The sequence below is a fragment of the Ambystoma mexicanum genome, chromosome 1q, assembly GCF_040938575.1.
Source record: "Ambystoma mexicanum isolate Mex_15411 chromosome 1q, UKY_AmexF1_1, whole genome shotgun sequence".
Lineage (NCBI taxonomy): Eukaryota > Metazoa > Chordata > Amphibia > Caudata > Ambystomatidae > Ambystoma > Ambystoma mexicanum.
The window spans coordinates 1,504,002,977-1,504,020,995 of NC_090922.1; positions in this window are offsets into that span (position 1 = coordinate 1,504,002,977).

An 18,019-nucleotide genomic window follows, 5' to 3' on the forward strand; every position below is an offset into this window, starting at 1 on the left:
GAGGTTGGAAAAGTGCAAGAGAGAAGTGATGTGCTGTTGGCAACCTCAGCCCAGTGGGTCCGTTGGCTGGGCCTGGGGTGTTTGCGGCCGGTAGTCGTTGTGTACTGTTTGTGCGAGTCTATGTGTGTTTTTTGTTTTGTTGTTGCAGTGTAGTGAAGTTTATGCGGTTTGTTGTGCTGTAGGCTTGTGGATGTGTTTGGTTTAGAGTTTGAGAGGTGTATGCAGAGGGGGGGAAATTGTTAGTGTGATTGGTTAGTTGGCATCTCTATCTTGAATTGAGTAGCTGGGTTTGAGTAATCTCCCCCGATGGGTTTCGGGAGCACCTCTGTGCCTCTGTCCTGATCTCGGCCTGTCTGGCCTTCAATATACCTTTCACTTCTGGCCCCTCCTCCCCTAGCCTCCCTTGCCACCCTAGCTGTCTTCCCTTCCCACTCGTACGGCCAGTGCACCTGGCAATTTCCACAACTCAGTTAGTGTGGTGATTGCCAATAACCCGACAAATTCCACAGCACTGTGGTACCTGGTGGTAACTAAGTGGCAAGTGCCGGTGATGGGTGGGCTTGGTGCGGAGTCGTTGACTCCGTCTCCATGGGTGTTGCCTGTGTTCCACTCTATCCGGCGTCATCCGTCCAGGTGATGTGGGAGGTTCTCAGTCAGTTCTGGGAGTTGTCCGTTTTCATTCCAGTTTAGTCATTCCTTTTCCTTTCTGTTGTTTCGGTTGTCAGTATGAATCTGGTGTTTTGAAGAGCCAGGTTTTTAGTAGTTTCCTAAACTTTAGGTGATCTTTGGTGTTTCTTATTTCTTTTGGGATATTGTTCCAGGTTTTTGCGGCTAAGTGGTAGAAGGCAGTGCCTCCAAGTTTTTTCTTGAGGTATGGTTTTGGTTCCAGGTGGATTTCGTTGTATGACCTGAGGGGTCTTGTTGGCTTGTTGATTGTTATTTTCTTTTGTAGGAATTCTGCTCTTGTCCATTGATTACCCTGTGCTTTATGCACATTGTTTTGATGGTGATGCAATGTTTCACTGGGAGCCAGTGTAGTGTTTTTAGGGCAGGAGTGATGTGTTCTCTCCTTGATAGTTTGAGTAGTAGTCTGGCTGCTGTATTTTGGATCCGTTGTAGTTTCTTTAGGAGGTATTCTGGAATTCCGAGGTAGAGGCTGTTTGCATAGTCGATTCTTGACATGATGAGGGCGATGATAGTGAGTGTTTTGTGCGTGAAGGAGAGGAAAGGTATCTTGCGGATGCAGATATTTCTATAGAGATGCTGCTCTCTAATCCGAGTAAAGCCAAAATAAGTTTATATCGCCATGATTGGATTATAACCCAACAGGTTTGCTCTGGCTATGTTGACTTTGACATCAATATTTTCCCTCACAAAAAAATCAGACAAATGAGTGACTATTTGGTTAAATGCCCGTCTATTGTGGTTCGTGCCACTATGTTAAGAATACGATTGAATTTGTGTTCAACCAATCAAATTTTAGCAAGACGTGGAATTATTCCCAAAAGTGAAGCCTTTTGTCGGTTCTGTACTAATATGAATCAAATTGAGACGTTAAGCCATGTAATAGTAGAATGTTTGGCTTTGTCCGGATTGAGAGAACAATATTTCAAAAATGTAATGCAATTTTCTTGCCCGCGCTCACACTATGAAATATGGATTGCCTTGATCACGAGTAACAGAACAGTAATACACATTGCTTTAACTCAATTTGTCCAAACAGTGTTACCATATACTGCTAAGGATGATGCCAATTGATGTCGAAGTGTTTTTATATTGTTTATATCGTTTATATTGTTTAGTTCTTTCAAAGTTGTGTGCTTTAGAGTCAACTTTTAAATTTTTAATTACAATGATTTCTTAATTTTAAAAAGAATGCTGAGAAATCCTTTTGTGAAATTGCAATAGAATGTAATGAAATTATTATGCCTTCTTATGTTTATGGAGGTAATATATCTATTTTAAGATAAGCTGTTAGACATATAGTTGTATTTTTGTTTTGCCTTGCATAGTCTAATGTTTAAAGTGTGGCAAATTTGTGATACTCTGAATTTGAAAGGTTGAAATTTTTAACCACATCAAATAAAATTAAAAAAAAAAAAAAAGAAAGGTAGAATTCTTCTTGCCGTGTGGAGGAGGAAAAAACATTTCTTGACTGTTGCGTTTATTTGTGGTTCTAAGGTTAGGATGTTGTCCATCAGGACTCCCAGATTTTTTACTACCTTAGATGGTGATGGTGTGGTTCACATTTTCGTTGGCCACTGGATGGCGGTTTCGTTCTCTTGGTCTTTGGATATGATCATGATTTCTGTCTTTCCTGGGTTGATTTTCAGGTTGTTGGTATTCATCCAGTTGAAGACTTATTTTAGACACTCGATTAGGGTTGAGTGGTCGGCTTGGGTGTCTGACTTTGTAGATGATTTGAGTATCTTCTGTGTAGTTGTTGCATATAATTTTGTATTTTTTTAAAATGCTGATAACTGGGGTCTGGCAGATGTTGAAGTACAGTGGTGATAGTGAGGATCCTTGTGGCACTCCACAGTCGTTAGCTCTTGGAGTGGATTTGAAGGGTTTAATCCATACGGCTTCTGTTCTGTCTGCTAGGAATGATTTAGTCCAGAGTAGTGCTGTGTCTGTTATGCCTCTGTCTTCTAGTCTTTTGGTTAGGGTGTCATGACTAACTGTATCGAAACGCTGCAGAGACGTGAAGTAGAATAAGGGCTGAGGTGGTGTTTGAGTCTGCGTTAGTTTTTAGGTTGTCCCAGATGGATAGTAGTGCTGTTTCCGTTCCTCTCGCTGGTCTGAAACCGACTTGAGCTTGGTACAGCAGGTGGTGTTTTTCTACATGTTCTTGGGTTAGTTTATATACTTAGGTTTCCAGGCGTTTTGCCGGGTAGGGAATGTTTGAAATTGGCCTGTAGTTGGAGAGGTCTTCCACGTCGCCACTTGGATTTTTTATAAGTGGGTTGATATATGCTGATTTGAAGGTCCTCGGTACAGTTCCTGTTGCAAGTGATAGGTTCAGAAGGTTTCTGTAGTATTCCGCTGGCGTTCCTTGTGCGAGGATTGATTTGTATATGTCCGGGGGCAGGGATCCATGGGTGATCCAGCTTTCTTGTTGTGTTTTAACAGCATTGCGAATGCCTCTGCTGATATTTCAGGAAAGTGTTTGAGTTTGTACTGAGGTTCTGTGATAGGTTCACTTGGTAGTATGTGGTGGTCGGTTGGTATGTTTTGTATGGTTTGTCGGATGTCATTGATTTTTTTCTTGAAGTGGTCTGCCAAGTCGTTGCATAGTTACTCTGAGGGGGTTGGGGTGTTGTCGCAGCCCGGTGGGTTTCTCATCTCTTTAATGATATTAAACATTTCTTTTTGTGTGTTGGTTGCAGTGTTGATTCTGTCATCATAATGCCTTCTCTTCGCCTTTTGTATTTCCTTCTTGTATGTGCGGATTTGTCTCTGGAACAGTGTTTTTTTGTCAGGGTTGTATTCTTTCCTCCATTCCATTCCATCTTTTTGTTTTCCTTTTTCATGCTGCTTAATAGTGAGGTGAACCATTTTGCCGCTGCTCTTTTTTTTGATGGGGTGAACATTTTTTCTGGGGCGATCTGGTCGATTGTGTCTGCAATCCATTTGTGTAGAAGCTCCGCTTTCCCGTCTACGTGGAGGACATACCCATATAGACGGATCACACACCCAGATAGCATATAAGACATGCACACACAGAGATCACTCACCCAGATTGCATGAATCCCAGATTACATGGAAGACATGTCCACATAGGTATCACACACCCAGATTACATGCACCCAGATTACATGGAAGACATGTCCACATAGGCATCACACACCCAGATCACACGCACCCAGATCACATGGAAGACATGTCCACATAGACATCAGACACCCAGGTAACATGGAATGCATGCCCACATAGACATGACACACCCAGATCACATGCAAGACATGCCCGCATAGACATCTCCCATCCAGAAAACATAAAAGACATTCACCCATAGAGATCACATACCGAGATAGCATGGAAGACATACCCACATACACATCAGACACCCAGGTAACATGGAATGCATGCCCACATAGACATCACACACCCAGATCACATGAAACACATGCCGGCAAAGACATCTCCCACCCAGACAACATACAAGACATTCACCCATAGAGATCACACACCCAGATAACATGAAAGGACGCCTGCATAGACATCACACACCCAGATAACATAGAAGACATTCACAAAGATCAAACACCCAGATCACATGGAAGACATGCCCACATACACATCACACCACACACCCAGATAGCATGGAAGACATAACAGGGCGCTTTTCAGAGGTAACAACAGTACAGATAAGCACCAGGGCTGGGATACAGAGGGCACAGAGGAGGGGTACAGCTGTACTGAGAGGCGGGGAGGACATGGGTATAGCGAGTCAGGTGGTGCGAGGAGCGACGTCATGGCCTAGGTGTTGATGCAGAGTGATGCATTGAAGAGGTGGGTCTTGAGTTCTTTTCTGAGTTGTGGGAGCATGGGGGTGAGCCTGATGCTGATGGGAAGGAGGTTCCCTGATCTTGGGGCGTAGGCAGACAAGGCTTGTTTTCTGGTCCTTTCCTTTTTGCAGTGGCCGATTTCAAGTCTGCATGTGTCCCGGCTTCTGGTGGTGTGCTGTCCACCGGAGACGCTGAGTTTCTCTGCGAGGTAGCTGGGTGACTTGAGTGCGACTGCCTTATCGATGATGCAGCAAGAGCCGGGTGAATGTCAATGAGGGCCGGGGCGATGTGGTTGTATCTGAGTAGACCCTTGATGAGGCGTGCAGCTGCATGTAGGACACTTTTCAGGGACACAAGGGTGGACGACAGGAGGCCTTCAAGGAGTGCATTGCTGCTATCCAGGTGGGATAGGACTAGTGCTTGAACGGTGGATCTAAAGCTGTCTGGATGTACGAAGGGCTTGACTTTTCACAGGAGGGACATAGACAGCACACACACAGATAACATGAAGACAGATATTTTGCACCTGGCAATCTGCCACCTTTCGATAAGCAGTCAACACAGGCAGGCTGTGATAGAAGGTCATCTGGTGAGGACAGGCCTTCGATAAGCAGGCAACACAGGCAGGCTGTGACAGAAGGACCTCCGGTGAGGGCGGGCCTTCGATAAGCAGGCAGCACAGGCAGGCTGTGATAGAAGGACCTCCGGTGAGGGCGGGCCTTCGATAAGCAGGCAGCTCAGGCAGGCTGTGATAGAAGGACCTCCGGTGAGGGCGGGCCTTCAATAAGCAGGCAGCTCAGGCAGGCTGTGATAGAAGGACCTCCGGTGAGGGCGGGCCTTCGATAAGCAGGCAGCACAGGCAGGCTGTCATAGAAGGACCTCCGGTGAGGGCGGGCCTTCGATAAGCAGGCAGCACAGACAGGCTGTGATAGAAGGACATGTGGTGAGGGCGGGCCTTCGATAAGCAGGCAGCACAGGCAGGCTGTGATAGAAGGACCTCTGGTGAGGGCGAGCCTTCGATAAGCAGGCAGCACAGGCAGGCTGTGATAGAAGGGCATCTGGTAAGGGCGGGAGAACCTGACTTTGTTGATATTTAGAACTAAAGTGATGGAATAATTTTGTTCCTGAAAGAGAGATCTGCTAATCAAACCCCACATCACAATGCTCACAGCCAAACATCATCTTTCACGCATGCACCTTGCTCTGGCTGTCTTCTGACCTTCCTTAAAGCGCTACATTTTCCTCCATCTGCCAATGAATTGAAGGGTAGGCATCACCACAGAGCAAATTGGCAGAATTGAGGGATGGAGACACAGCCAAGGTGGAGCAGCACCCTATCTCTTCAAGGAACCCAATCCTGATGATTTGCATAAAATCAAAGAGCATTCTGGGAACATTAAGAATTACCAAATTGTACATTTGAAATATGTCTGTAATGGTGATTCAGAATGAACCCCTTCTGATCAAGTGATGCAAACTGTGTTCTCTGCCCTGTTTATTTATCACAATGATCACACTAACAGGAAAAGGTCTTAAATCGCAAGACGTATATCACTATTTGGACATGTGGTGCACGAGACGTACGGCAGGGGCTGTTTCCGTAGGAGCGCTTATGCTAAACGTTCAGGGTGTGAAGTTTACTGGAGCTCTGCTTGTGACTGAGAGCTCCAGGATCATGACCACGGGGTGGAATTTTGGCAGAGTGCGGTTCCTTCTCGTTCTGGCCCATTTCCTACCCTGCTTCTGCCCTTCAATGACTTCGAGGCAGGCCGTGGGCCAAGTTGTATATGTGTTTTCACATAAACGTGGGTCATAGGTAGTGCGTTTGGGGTCCCCACTGCGTGTGGGACGGGTCGCCTAATAGAGGCAGACGGTGCTTCTGCTGCCTGCTGGATCGCCAAGCTGAAATGCGATGATTTGGGTGGGATCCCATTGAAGTCTATGGGTTTGTAGGGGGCTTGCTGTGCGGTTGAACTGCATGAGGGGAGGAGTTGTGAGTTAGGCAGATGAGGTCACCTGATCGCACCAACACAGTGAGGACCCCCTTTCTTTAGATGGCATGCCGCCCACAACATTTTCAGCAAAGTTACTCCACTGCAACCAACCCTGTGGTGCCAATTCTAATTTGCTCGTATTTAGGATTAGATTAAATCGGCTGCAGTCTATTTTAATGCGAAGATATGACTGGGTGTCTATCCTGTGTCTGTGCCAGAGTTGTCTAACGTTTCCAGGTTTCTCTGTGTGACTGCTAGCCTGGTACTCCAGCAGAGGGTCGGATGGGTCCGGGGAGGGGGTGAGTGTTGGCCCACCCCGTCCGCCCCATCACAGAAGAGAAAGTATGAAGCTTGGGAGCTCTTTTGAAGAAGAGGCTGTCAGAATGAGTAATGCCTGCTCTGCTCGGGGAGAGCTGGCCCTGAGTCTTAGTGAGGCAGCACATCGCGTTCTCAGGAAGAAAAGCACAAAAGGACACGGAGAGCCGCAGGGTCAGCTCGGTGACCATGCCTTCACCCGCCCCCACCCCATTACTACGCCCACTCCCCTCGCTGACTGGCCATCTGTGACTTTTCTGTACCAAAAAGGCATTAGGTGGATTCAGTGAGTCTCAACAGTTTACAAATGATTTAACACCGGAACTGATTGTTCTTATCGTCAGAGACTCTTGATAATGCATTAACCACTTATTAGAGCACGACAAACACCGAACTGTCTCTCGGTCCTTCATAGGTAGTAATGGCCTCCATGAAAGGTCAGCTGACCGATGAGGGCAGCTCTCATCCCTTCGTTGGATTACATGCTCTTCTGGTCACAACTCTGAAAATTATAAATTCACCCCAACATTCACTAAACTAACCCATTTCCACTGTGATTTCCTCCAGAGAAAGGTACTTTGAATACTCATTTACCCAGCGCTTAGAAGCAGGAAAGCGGCTAGTATGGAGCACCATGTCATTTAGGTGTGGTCATTCTCAAATACGGCCTGACATATGTTTCTTTGACATATCTGACAAAAGTACATGCACTGTGTGTGTCTTCGCATGTTATTCCTGGACTTGAGGCCTGCATGTAGAGTACAGCAGAGCCCACACCTGCAGACAGTTGCCCTTGGAGCTGATAGACTGATTTGCACTGGCCCGTCCTCCACATTTAATGCTGCACCCCAAAGAATACGTCTGAGTCCCACAAACAATTCAGTCCAGCTGTGATATTGTCACTGACAAAGCAACCCACGCGCGAACCCTCGTGGTGCTTTAGCAATTATTATGTCACGACAGTAATCATCTCAACTAATAATGGAACAGTCACTTGAATTTATAAACATTATTTGCGTTAAATTTAAGGCTTGTTTTATGTTATGTCTATTGAGACTCCGGTCTGCTAAAGATCCCTTGACCCTACAGCGCTTCAAAGCCATAACAATGGCAGTAAGGTGCTATACAAAAAACAAGTAACGTAACATGGCATATATTTGGTTATCATGCAAAGTTAAAGAGTGATGGCTGGAAGATCTGAACTTATCATAACCACTGGCATTGCCCTGGGCGACTCCACGCCCCCCCCCCTCCCCACCCCCATCATTTTGAACTTGCTGTGCTGTAACAAAAGGTAAAAAGGTATAGAAATCAGGCTTAATCCAACCCAAAAGAGGCAGTCCAGAGCAGTCTAGAGCAGTCTAGAGCAATCCAGAACAGACCAGAGCAGCCCAGAGCAGTCTAGAACTGACTGCTAGGTCCCATCCTTCCTGCACGACACTACAGGCAAAGCCAGACATGTTGTGGCTTCCTGGGTTGTCATCAGTGAGGTGTAGCTTGGGTCTCTGGGCATAGCAGGTTTGGGCACGCCAGTCCCACTCAAGGTGTCATTAGCATGGAACCTCTTAAGTGCCAAGTTTGCACAGACTTACGTAATAGCCTGGCACTGAAGGTTGATGGCTGAAAGGTGTTGAATTAATCATAACTACAGGTATTTCCCCTGCCTGACCTCAGACTATCATGCCACCACAGGCTGGGAAAGACCATGTGGGAATCGGATTGAGTCCCATCCCAGATGGGGCTTCCGGCCAGAACAGCTGCCCGCCATCACTGGGGCACAGCTTGTAACTCTTGGCACAGCAAGTCCAGTACCCATGTCTGGGCACACCTGTTCCCATCTCATCCCTGGAGTGATGGCCAGATCCAGGCAATCCATTGGCAATCTTATGGAATCGCTTTGATGGATTCTGCACTGGCTCTGTTGCACTTCAAGCGAGGGGTAATCCTCTAAAGGGCCTGGCAGAGGAAGGGGGAAGAATTGGCAACGTTACTGCGACCTCCATTGAAAACGTGTTGCGTGCAAACACTCTGGGGCTCATGTTGCATAGAGACGTAACGTGATTGAAAGGCATACAAGCCTTGGGTAAGGCGTTCCCGCTTAGCGATCACGCCACGGCTCATTTTCATTCATTTGTATGGCGGAGAGGAGGGGCCGGAGGAAATTTTCATTTCCGCCGCGACCTTCATCTGCGCCATCTGTGATTCAGCACTTGAACCGGCATGCGCCAGCATAAGCTGGCGGACCCCTAAGGGTCCAATGTACATGCTGCCAGCCATGCAATAAAGCCCTTCCCGACCGGAGCAGGACGATTTGGGGCGGCCGGTTCGGCACGGGACGATTTGGCGCGGCCGGTTTGGCACGGGACGATTTGGCGCGGCCGGTTCGGCGCGGGAGGATTTGGCGCGGCCGGTTTGGCACGGGACGATTTGGCGTGGCCGGTTCGGCACAGGACGATTTGGCGTGGCCGGTTCGGCGCGGGACGATTTGGCACGGCCGGTTCGGCGCGGGAGGATTTGGCGCGGCCGGTTTGGCACGGGACGATTTGGCGTGGCCGGTTCGGCACAGGACGATTTGGCGTGGCCGGTTCGGCGCGGGACGATTTGGCACGGCCGGTTCGGCACGGGACGATTTGGCGCGGCCGGTTCAGCGCGGGACCATTTGGCACGACCAGTTCGGCGCGGGAGCTGGTTCGGCGCGGCAGCCCGCGCCGAACTGGCCGCACAGAAATAATAAAAACTTATGCAAATTGTGTTTTCATCCGTTCTTTGAAAATTCATGAGTGTGCCTTTCAGGTGCTACGGGTGGTTTTGCCTCATTGCGCTAGAAAGGACGTGGTCTCTACCCATGAGTACTCAGAGTTGCTGTGTGTGTCCAAGGTTGCGTGAGACGAGCACTCAGCCACGGGTTCGAGGCCCAGAGCGTGCTCCTGGCAGCCTGAGTGCATTTAGAGAAAGTGGGTTAGGACGCATCCCTGGCTTGCTTATTAAGAACTGAAAGGAGACCCGGCCATCACACAACGAAAAAGAGACATAAATACAGAGATGGGGTCTCTAATGTGGTGAACAGGAGTTGGGTACATGTGACCCCACAGGAGGAGCTAAGGGCCCCTGGGGGCCTCATCGGAGAACGCAAGCGCCAAGAGGGCTAGCACGCAGCAGTGACCTCTGGGCGACCCTGACCTTCAGTACCCTTCTCTGGACTTTTAGGTTTGGTGGAACCTGTTGCCTTTTGGTCCAGCTCTCAGCCCTATCAGTCCAGCCAGATACTGAGATTAACACCTTCGGTGCTGGGGGATTTACTATGCAGGAATGTGCCCGGTGGCATGTGCCCGAGGTTACCTGGGGTAGGTAGCCATCTTGGTGCCCCTCGATCCCTACACCGATACCAAAGCTCCCAGCGGACGCAAAGGCTGCCGGGAAGAAGGTAGAGAGACAAGTCAAGCACACGAGGCCCTGAGGAAGGGCGAGTCACCGCGAAACATTGGCCAAATGTGACTAAAACATCACGAATGTGAAACTATCGGAAATTGAAACGTATCCAAAGCCACACTGTGGGCGTCATTGGGGGTAAAACGAGCGGTATTCCAAAATACCACCTATTTTACCGATACACTGTTTATGAGTTTCGAAACCAATAAGACAATTGCCTGCATGTGGAGGGCGGTGTAAGCAGCACAAACATGGGCATGAATGGCCCTTGCAGTATTGCTTCATGAGGTAATACCGCCAAATGCCCCAATGAATTCCCATTATAGGGACTAACTTTACTTGTAATTCGACAGGCATCTGGTTACCACCAGGGGTAGCGGTATTTCTGTTTGGTGGCTACCACTAATACACACAATTCAGATTTTACCACTAGTGCAGCGGTAACGTTTTTGCTATTGCTGTACAGCAAAAGAATGCTTTCCCTGCAATGCCGGAATTGGGAGGGCGGTAAAATCGATACTATGTGGCAAATAGCAGTGCTTTCAAGACCTCTGCCCCCCGCCAGGGATCCTCGTGTGTGTGTTTTGTTGCTTTTCATAAAAACAAGAACCCCTACCTTTCGCCCACTTTTAAAGACGTGGAAATGAAATAGCCAGTGTCATATCAGAGTGTAGGCAGGAAGATAGCTCAGTGGGTTACGTGTTCGCTGCATGCTTGAGTCCCAGCAGCGTTAAATTGCTCAAGTATTTTGAAACTGTTTCTGCACTCTGTGGGCCTGATTCATGGAACGGTTTCCTATGGGATTGCGCCATTATAAAACCCTTCCATGAATCAGGTCCTGTGTGTCTTGAAGCCCAGACCTAGGTAGCCTCTTTGACTCTCTGTGTGATCTGCGCCCTGCTGCAGGGACGTTGCCTTGGGCAAGGCCTGAGCCCCCGGGACCCCAATAAACAGATCCTTTGGGGTCCTTCTACACAGTGGTCCCTGAGGTCTCTGGCCATCAGGTGGCACTGAAGCCGGGGGTTCCCGTGTGCACTATTCCTGCGGGGGCCCATGCCCGGCTCCTGCTAGACTAAGGTAACCTGATGATGGAAGTTTATTGAATATCCACCTGTTCCATATGGAGCGCTGTGGAGGAAAGAGCTGTGCGTGTTAACCCGCATTGCTTAGATAATTCCGGCCTGATGGCGGCAGCCGGGCACTCAGCAGTGATGCATAAGGAATGGCGGCCGGGACTCTCACTGAGCGGGAATGGGGGGCTTCTGCAGCGTCCTGTGGGGGTCATCTTTCTAGAGAGCTCTGTGGGGGAAGGCTGACCCCGCCAAGCGCAGAAGCGGAGCGGGAAGTGAGGAAACTGGGAAGGCAGTGGCCGGAGGGCTGAGCAGGACGATTTGGCACAGCGGTTCGCCGCTGGCGCGCCAAAACATCCCAGCGCCAAAACATCCCGTCGCCGAACTGGCCGCGGCGAATCGGCCTGCGCCGAACCGGCGGCACCAAAACGGGGTGTACCGCTTCCCGACATGCAAGCATGGCAAGCGGTGCTCACAATGAAAAGTACTCGCTGCCTGGCATGCTACCATACAAGGCAGCGTTTACTCACTTTGCACGGCTGAGTGCAAACGTGACTGGCAAAAGGGGGTTACACGCTTGAACGCTGCCTCTTTGCCCTTTGCATTGGCACCCCGTGGCAGTGTAAACGTAACAGGTCCCTGCCACCAAAGAAACGTTTTATAGAACAGGAGCTGCCAGCAGTGATGAGTGCAGAGTCACAGCATGCGCCGGTGACAGGCCTGGAAGCCGGGAGTTCCCACTCAAGTGCGTTGACTTCCCGATCCATCTCCGCTGAATGCGGAGACCAACAGTAATGGGCCGCAAATAGCAGGACTGCCGGCCCCGGCATCCGCCAGTCTGCGCGCCTGACTCTGGGGAACAGGGAGGCTGCAGCCAAGATGCGACTGACGCTTCTGCTCAAGAACTGAACGCCCAGGATCACAGCCTGAGGAGATGAGGATTCGCCTCAGCCATGCCCCACTGGCCGGCAAAATGCACCACCCAACTATAGGGTAGCCGCCTGAACGTGAAGCTAGACCACAGCTGCGCGTGCCCGATACGCTCCATCACCAGGGCCCATCACCGGCGTGATGCGCTAGATCTCTTCAGTGCCTGAGGCCTATCCAGGATTGTCTCACAAGTGGGGCCTGAAGCTAATGTAGTTGGGCCCACTGCAGTGACATTAACATCTGTAAATGCCCACACAGTGCTGCCCACAGATTTTGGGTGGGCCTTGCACGCTCAGACCCTACCCCGTCTGCGCCTCTGGTGGCATTCTTTGATCACTGATGGGGGGCACAGATATCCCTGTAAGGATACCGCGCATAGTGCGCGCCCGCACTCCAGATGTGCAGCGTCACCGCACGCGGTGGGCTTGTGGGGCTGAATACCTGCAATGCTGAGGCCATTTCTAGAGCTGTTTCACACTTTGAACATACGTTATGGACCAGGTCATGGTTGCGTCATTGAGCACATCAGTGATACACGGCGCGGGGGCCCAGGGCTGGCACCGGAACGGCTGGGCACGTCAGGTCCACTTAAGGCGCATACACAAGAGCTTATCCAGAGGGCAGAGAAGTGCCAGGGGAGGCACAACATGTGGTTTGAGGGCAGGAAACGCATATATGCGGGTCTGTACAGTGTAGGGCATGAGGTGCCAGAATGAGGGGAAACGAGGATCCATACTTGCCAAGCCCTAAGAGAGCAAAGAAAATACTGGGGTCTGTGCTGTTATTAGAGGATGGAACAAAATGGAGTGCGAGAGAACTCGTGAAGTGTTATGAAGCGGAGAGAGGAGAACGGGTGTGGAAGGAGTGATGAGTGGCAGTGTGATAGGGAGAGATGTAGCGGAGACGGTCAGTTCCAGAGTAGGGCTGTCTGTGAGTGGAGTGCTGGTTGGGGGTAGCAGATGAAAGGAGGAGTTCGAGCCCGGAACTGCTGTTTCGGGAGTGGTTGCAGGATCTGAGGGTGTGGGGGGAGTGACGGCGAACAATGGTGGTATTTTACAGAGTGTCAAAGAAGGTCTGAGACGCGTCTAGGAGGCCAACGACAGAACGCAGAAGGAAGAGTGCACGTGGGCTCAGTGCCCCTGCCAAGTTGAAAGACTTTGGGCCTCATTATGAGTTGGACCGTGCCGGTTAATACCGCACATTACCACACCGCCCAACCACGATTGGGTGGAAACTTGGAGGATTCACCTCCGGCTCTGAGGTGGAGGTAAATCAGCACAACTGCCCACCCAATTTCAGGAGGAATTACTGAGGCTGTAATTCAGTAGAAATGCCCCTGTAATATATGGGGACTAACACCCCCACTTGTAATCTGGCGGTAATGACGCTGAACCAAGTGGCGGTAACGGCAATACAGTTGGGCGATATTCCAGCAGATTTACCGCCCAGATACCAGAAAACTCGTCATGAAGCCCGTTGCTGTCTAAGGGGGAGGTGTGTAGTGACGATCTATGCGGCATCCCTCGACTCGTGGCGGCTCTGGTTCCCTGAGCCATGGCAGCCTGGATGCAGGATTCAACCCGCAGTCAATGCTGGCGGGGATCAGGGGAGCAGAGCCGTTGCGGGCATGGAGAGTTATGGAGGGACGCGGCGTGGCTGCCTTGGAGATGTACTGACCTGCAGAGAAAAGTGGGGCAACTCTGCTGCCCTTCTCCGCGCCTTCTCTCTGGTGCACGCCAGGGGGCACAGTCCAGGGTGCAACTCTGCTGCCCTTCTCCGCGCCTTCTCTCCGGTGCACGCAAGGGGGCACAGTCTAGGGTGAAACTCTGCTGCCCTTCTCCGCGCCTTCTCTCCGGTGCACGCCAGGGGGCACAGTCTAGGGTGAAACTCTGCTGCCCTTCTCCGCGCCTTCTCTCCGGTGCACGCCAGGGGGCACAGTCCAGGGTGCAACTCTGCTGCCCTTCTCCGCGCCTTCTCTCCGGTGCACGCCAGGGGGCACAGTCCAGGGTGCAACTCTGCTGCCCTTCTCCGCGCCTTCTCTCCGGTGCACGCCACTATTCCCACAACATGTTGCTATGGTGGCTCAAACCCACCATCCTTATTTGGATGGTTGTCAGGGATAATGAGCATGTTCATTGAGACTTCATTGCTTGTTCTGGTGTTTTATAAAGTGCTAACATGCTGCTTAGTGGCTTTTTCCAAGCGCTTTGAGGTACTGCTGAATTCTATGAGGCCACACAAAAAAGGAGAGTTTCAGAAAGTGGCAGGGAAGAGAACCATCAAGGACCCACATGGACTGTGCCAGGGCACTGGGCTCCTGAGCAGGCTCCGATTGCCCCACAGGGCAATAGGCCGATGCCCGCAGTGCTGTCCTATAACACTCCTGTGGGCCGGTTTCTTGGCCCCAGCAGGCCACTATGATGAGTTACGTCACTGAGTAGCTAGTCTAGTTCTCAATAATGTTACTAAACACATATTTTTTCAAATGCCCAACTTGTAACACATTTTACAGAAATCTGCCACCTGGGTGCTACTGAACCAGCCTGTCACAAAAGGAACAATTTGCCATTGGTGCCTGAGCCCATGTTATGGCCCAGTGCGACCTTGCTCCTGAGTGGGGCCCTGGGAAGACCCCACACCCACAAGAATTCTATTCTACAGGTAGGTAGGTGGGTGACCATGAGAACACGCTCAGGAAAGGGTGGGGGTCATTTTGTACTTTGTTCTGCGCCTGCAAAAGCCCCCAACACTGCACGTTGGGGGCCTCTGGCAGTGATACTGGGAAGAGAGGGTCATTCCTAGTCAGTGCTGGGATCTTCTGGGAATGCGGCCTCTACACGACCTCACCAGACTCCCTCCCTGTGCTGCAGCTGCCACCTTGGACTGTGCCCCCGGAGGTGCTAAGAGTTGCTGGGAGACCCTTGCCTTTTGCCAGCAGGCTGTACCCTGGACTGTCCCCCCCAGAGGTGCTAAGAGTTGCTGGGAGACCTTTGCCTTTTGCCATCAGGCTGTACCTGTCAAACTAGAAATTATATCGTGCCTCCTATTGCTATGAATATATGTATATTGGGCTACGCCAAGCTGCTAACAAGCTACATGTGAATAAACTCGCATTGCAAAGTCCTGACCTTAGAAACCATGTAAACTGTCATTTTGGGTCAAGCCGCCATTTTAGGTTTTCTTGCTCTATAAAGTCACCATGTGAGCTAAAATGGTAGCCTATGTTATTCAGAACAGAACTCGATTGTCATGACCTCTGTACAGCTAATGTATAACTTGCCTGCAGGCCACTTGTTAGGGTCATGAGCTGAGACCTTGTCCTTCTGCTGACCTGTGTGCAATTGATTACCTGTATTACCGAAACTGATCTATAATTGAATGAGAACACCTGCTTAACTACATTGTATAAATTAAGTCCTGCATTGTAATGTTAGGCCTAGAGCATACATTATTACCATTTCTTCTTGTTAATGTATAAACCTAAGATGAACTAGATTTGACCTGGCAAGGGACCCTAGAGCAGTAACTTATTTATGGAATGGTTAACCTGCAGAAAGGCTGGACAGCAGGCTGGAGAAATGTATAAAAGCCTGACTGTTTCAATGAATATTTGCACTCACTGAGCACACCGAACCACGCCGGAGTTCGCTGTGTTGTACTGAGGGTCGATAGCTATCTGAATTTTGTTCTGTTCTTTTGTAACTGGATTCAGTATAAAATAAAGTGCTTTGTATGTTCCTTTGTAACCTGTGTTTGGTGTGTTTCCTTTTTGGTTTCCATGCCTCATATTATTTCCTTGTTTTCACAGTTGGCGCCGGGATTAGGGACCCTCAAGATTGATGCCGGATGATTGAAGGTTGACCCACGCTATCGGACGGGGATCGGACGGTGTGACATAACAGGCCCGACTGAACGAGACGCGACACCTCAACAGCGCTGCACGATCCGTTCCCTGGACGATAGCCGTGTGGTTTGAGACGGCATCTTGACGAGGGTCAATTTTTTGAGGCGGGAAGATTTGCCCAAATCACTATACACAAGGTAAAATTCGTTAGGTTAGGCCTTTGAAAACCGATCGGTCCTCCTTAGGTTTGGTCAGGTGAGTCGTTACCCGACCCTTAATTCAACCCTGACAATTTGAATTTGGCGCATTGTATCTGCAGACACAATTATTGACCAGGTAACACCGAGTATTTGAGAAATGCCTGGGAAATTGTCTAGCTGCTTTAGGGCATTATTCCGCAGCGATAGACAATCTTTGGAATTTAGCAATCCGGCACCACAGGAGGGGTCACCGGCATGTACTATGTACTGTAAGCATGGCATTGAAGTGTAGTATTTAATAAAATTTGGCACAGACAAACCAGACATGCCTCCGAACTTCAGTGGCCAGTCAATGGTAGTTTTGAGATCCCTCGTATTGAATATTTAGAGTCAGTCTTGATAAAAAAGAAGGCCAGACCTGCAGCATTTGATGTATTGCAAAATTGGAAAAGAGAAGCGTTGCAGCAGCTTAAAAGTAGGGAAAAACATGTGCGCCGTCATAAAACAAATGCTGAAAAGGCGTTGTTATATGATCAGGACAGACAGTCTGAGTCGGTTAGGAATATGGACAGGGCTTTCTCACTCGGTATTCAGAAAATCTATCCTTCTAAAGATCTTCATGTTTCTGATGAGTTTATCGACAAATTGTTAAATGAACGAAGGCCTGGTGCCTCTGCACCACCTCCGTATGTTCCTCTTCCTCCTGCTGTAGCTCTTCCTGCTGTTATTCCTGCTCTTCCTGCTCAACCTGTTGTTCCTATTCCTCTGGTTGTTGTTCCTCCACCTGCTCCTCTGCCTCTTCCCATTGCACCAGTAATAGTACCTCCATTGAATTTGCCTGCACCCTCACTCCCAAGTAGTTCTGTACCGCTTGTAGTTGATCAGGGTGCGGGTTCGAGGATTGTTACTCGTAATACTGTTCCTACAGAAAAGAAACAGGATTTGTTTGTATGGGCTAAGCATTGTATGGAGAGAGATGATCGAGCTAATGTTCTTGCCACACTTTCTAATATGGATAATTTTCCTGAGAAAAATGTTTTCATTGAAGGTTTAGGGATTCATTTATGTGTAATGAGGGGTAAATTAAATAATGCAGACCTCCCACAAGGGTTGAGGGACCTGAATACTTTAGCGTTTTCAAGAGACACTGTGGAGACGGTACATGAGCATGTTGAGAGGATATTTGAGTATAGAAAGGAGTTGGAAAGGTTACGGAATGAGGATGACGAAGAAGAAAGTATGTATGTACAGAAACGATTTCTTCCGTGTCGTAAATCGACATCTGAGGAGGCGCGAATTTGTACAAAAGATGCAATTAGATGACTTTCAGACATATCGATAACTCCAGTTGAGGTATATGACACATACAGTCAATATACGCTAGAAATGCAGAGGAAAGTGATACAGGTAATGGTAGAGTACCTGCAGGATGAATGTTTAAAGAGAATGGTTAGTTGTCCCACAGAGTTATTGAGCATTTATAAGAGAGCTTTTTCACTTGACACTTCTTCAACTGCTTTAGCGCTCGACTTAGCTCTGTTGCTTAGTAAGCGTTCGGAGTTGCCTACATCTCAGTTGCCTATGAGAGAGGTTCCTCCGACATTTGTCCCAAAGGTTGAGATTCCTGCTAATGCTGCAGCAGGTACACCTGCTGTGGACATTCCTGCACATTATGTATCGCAGTTTATTCAAGTACCGTTTTCACAACAGGAAGTGAATACTATTA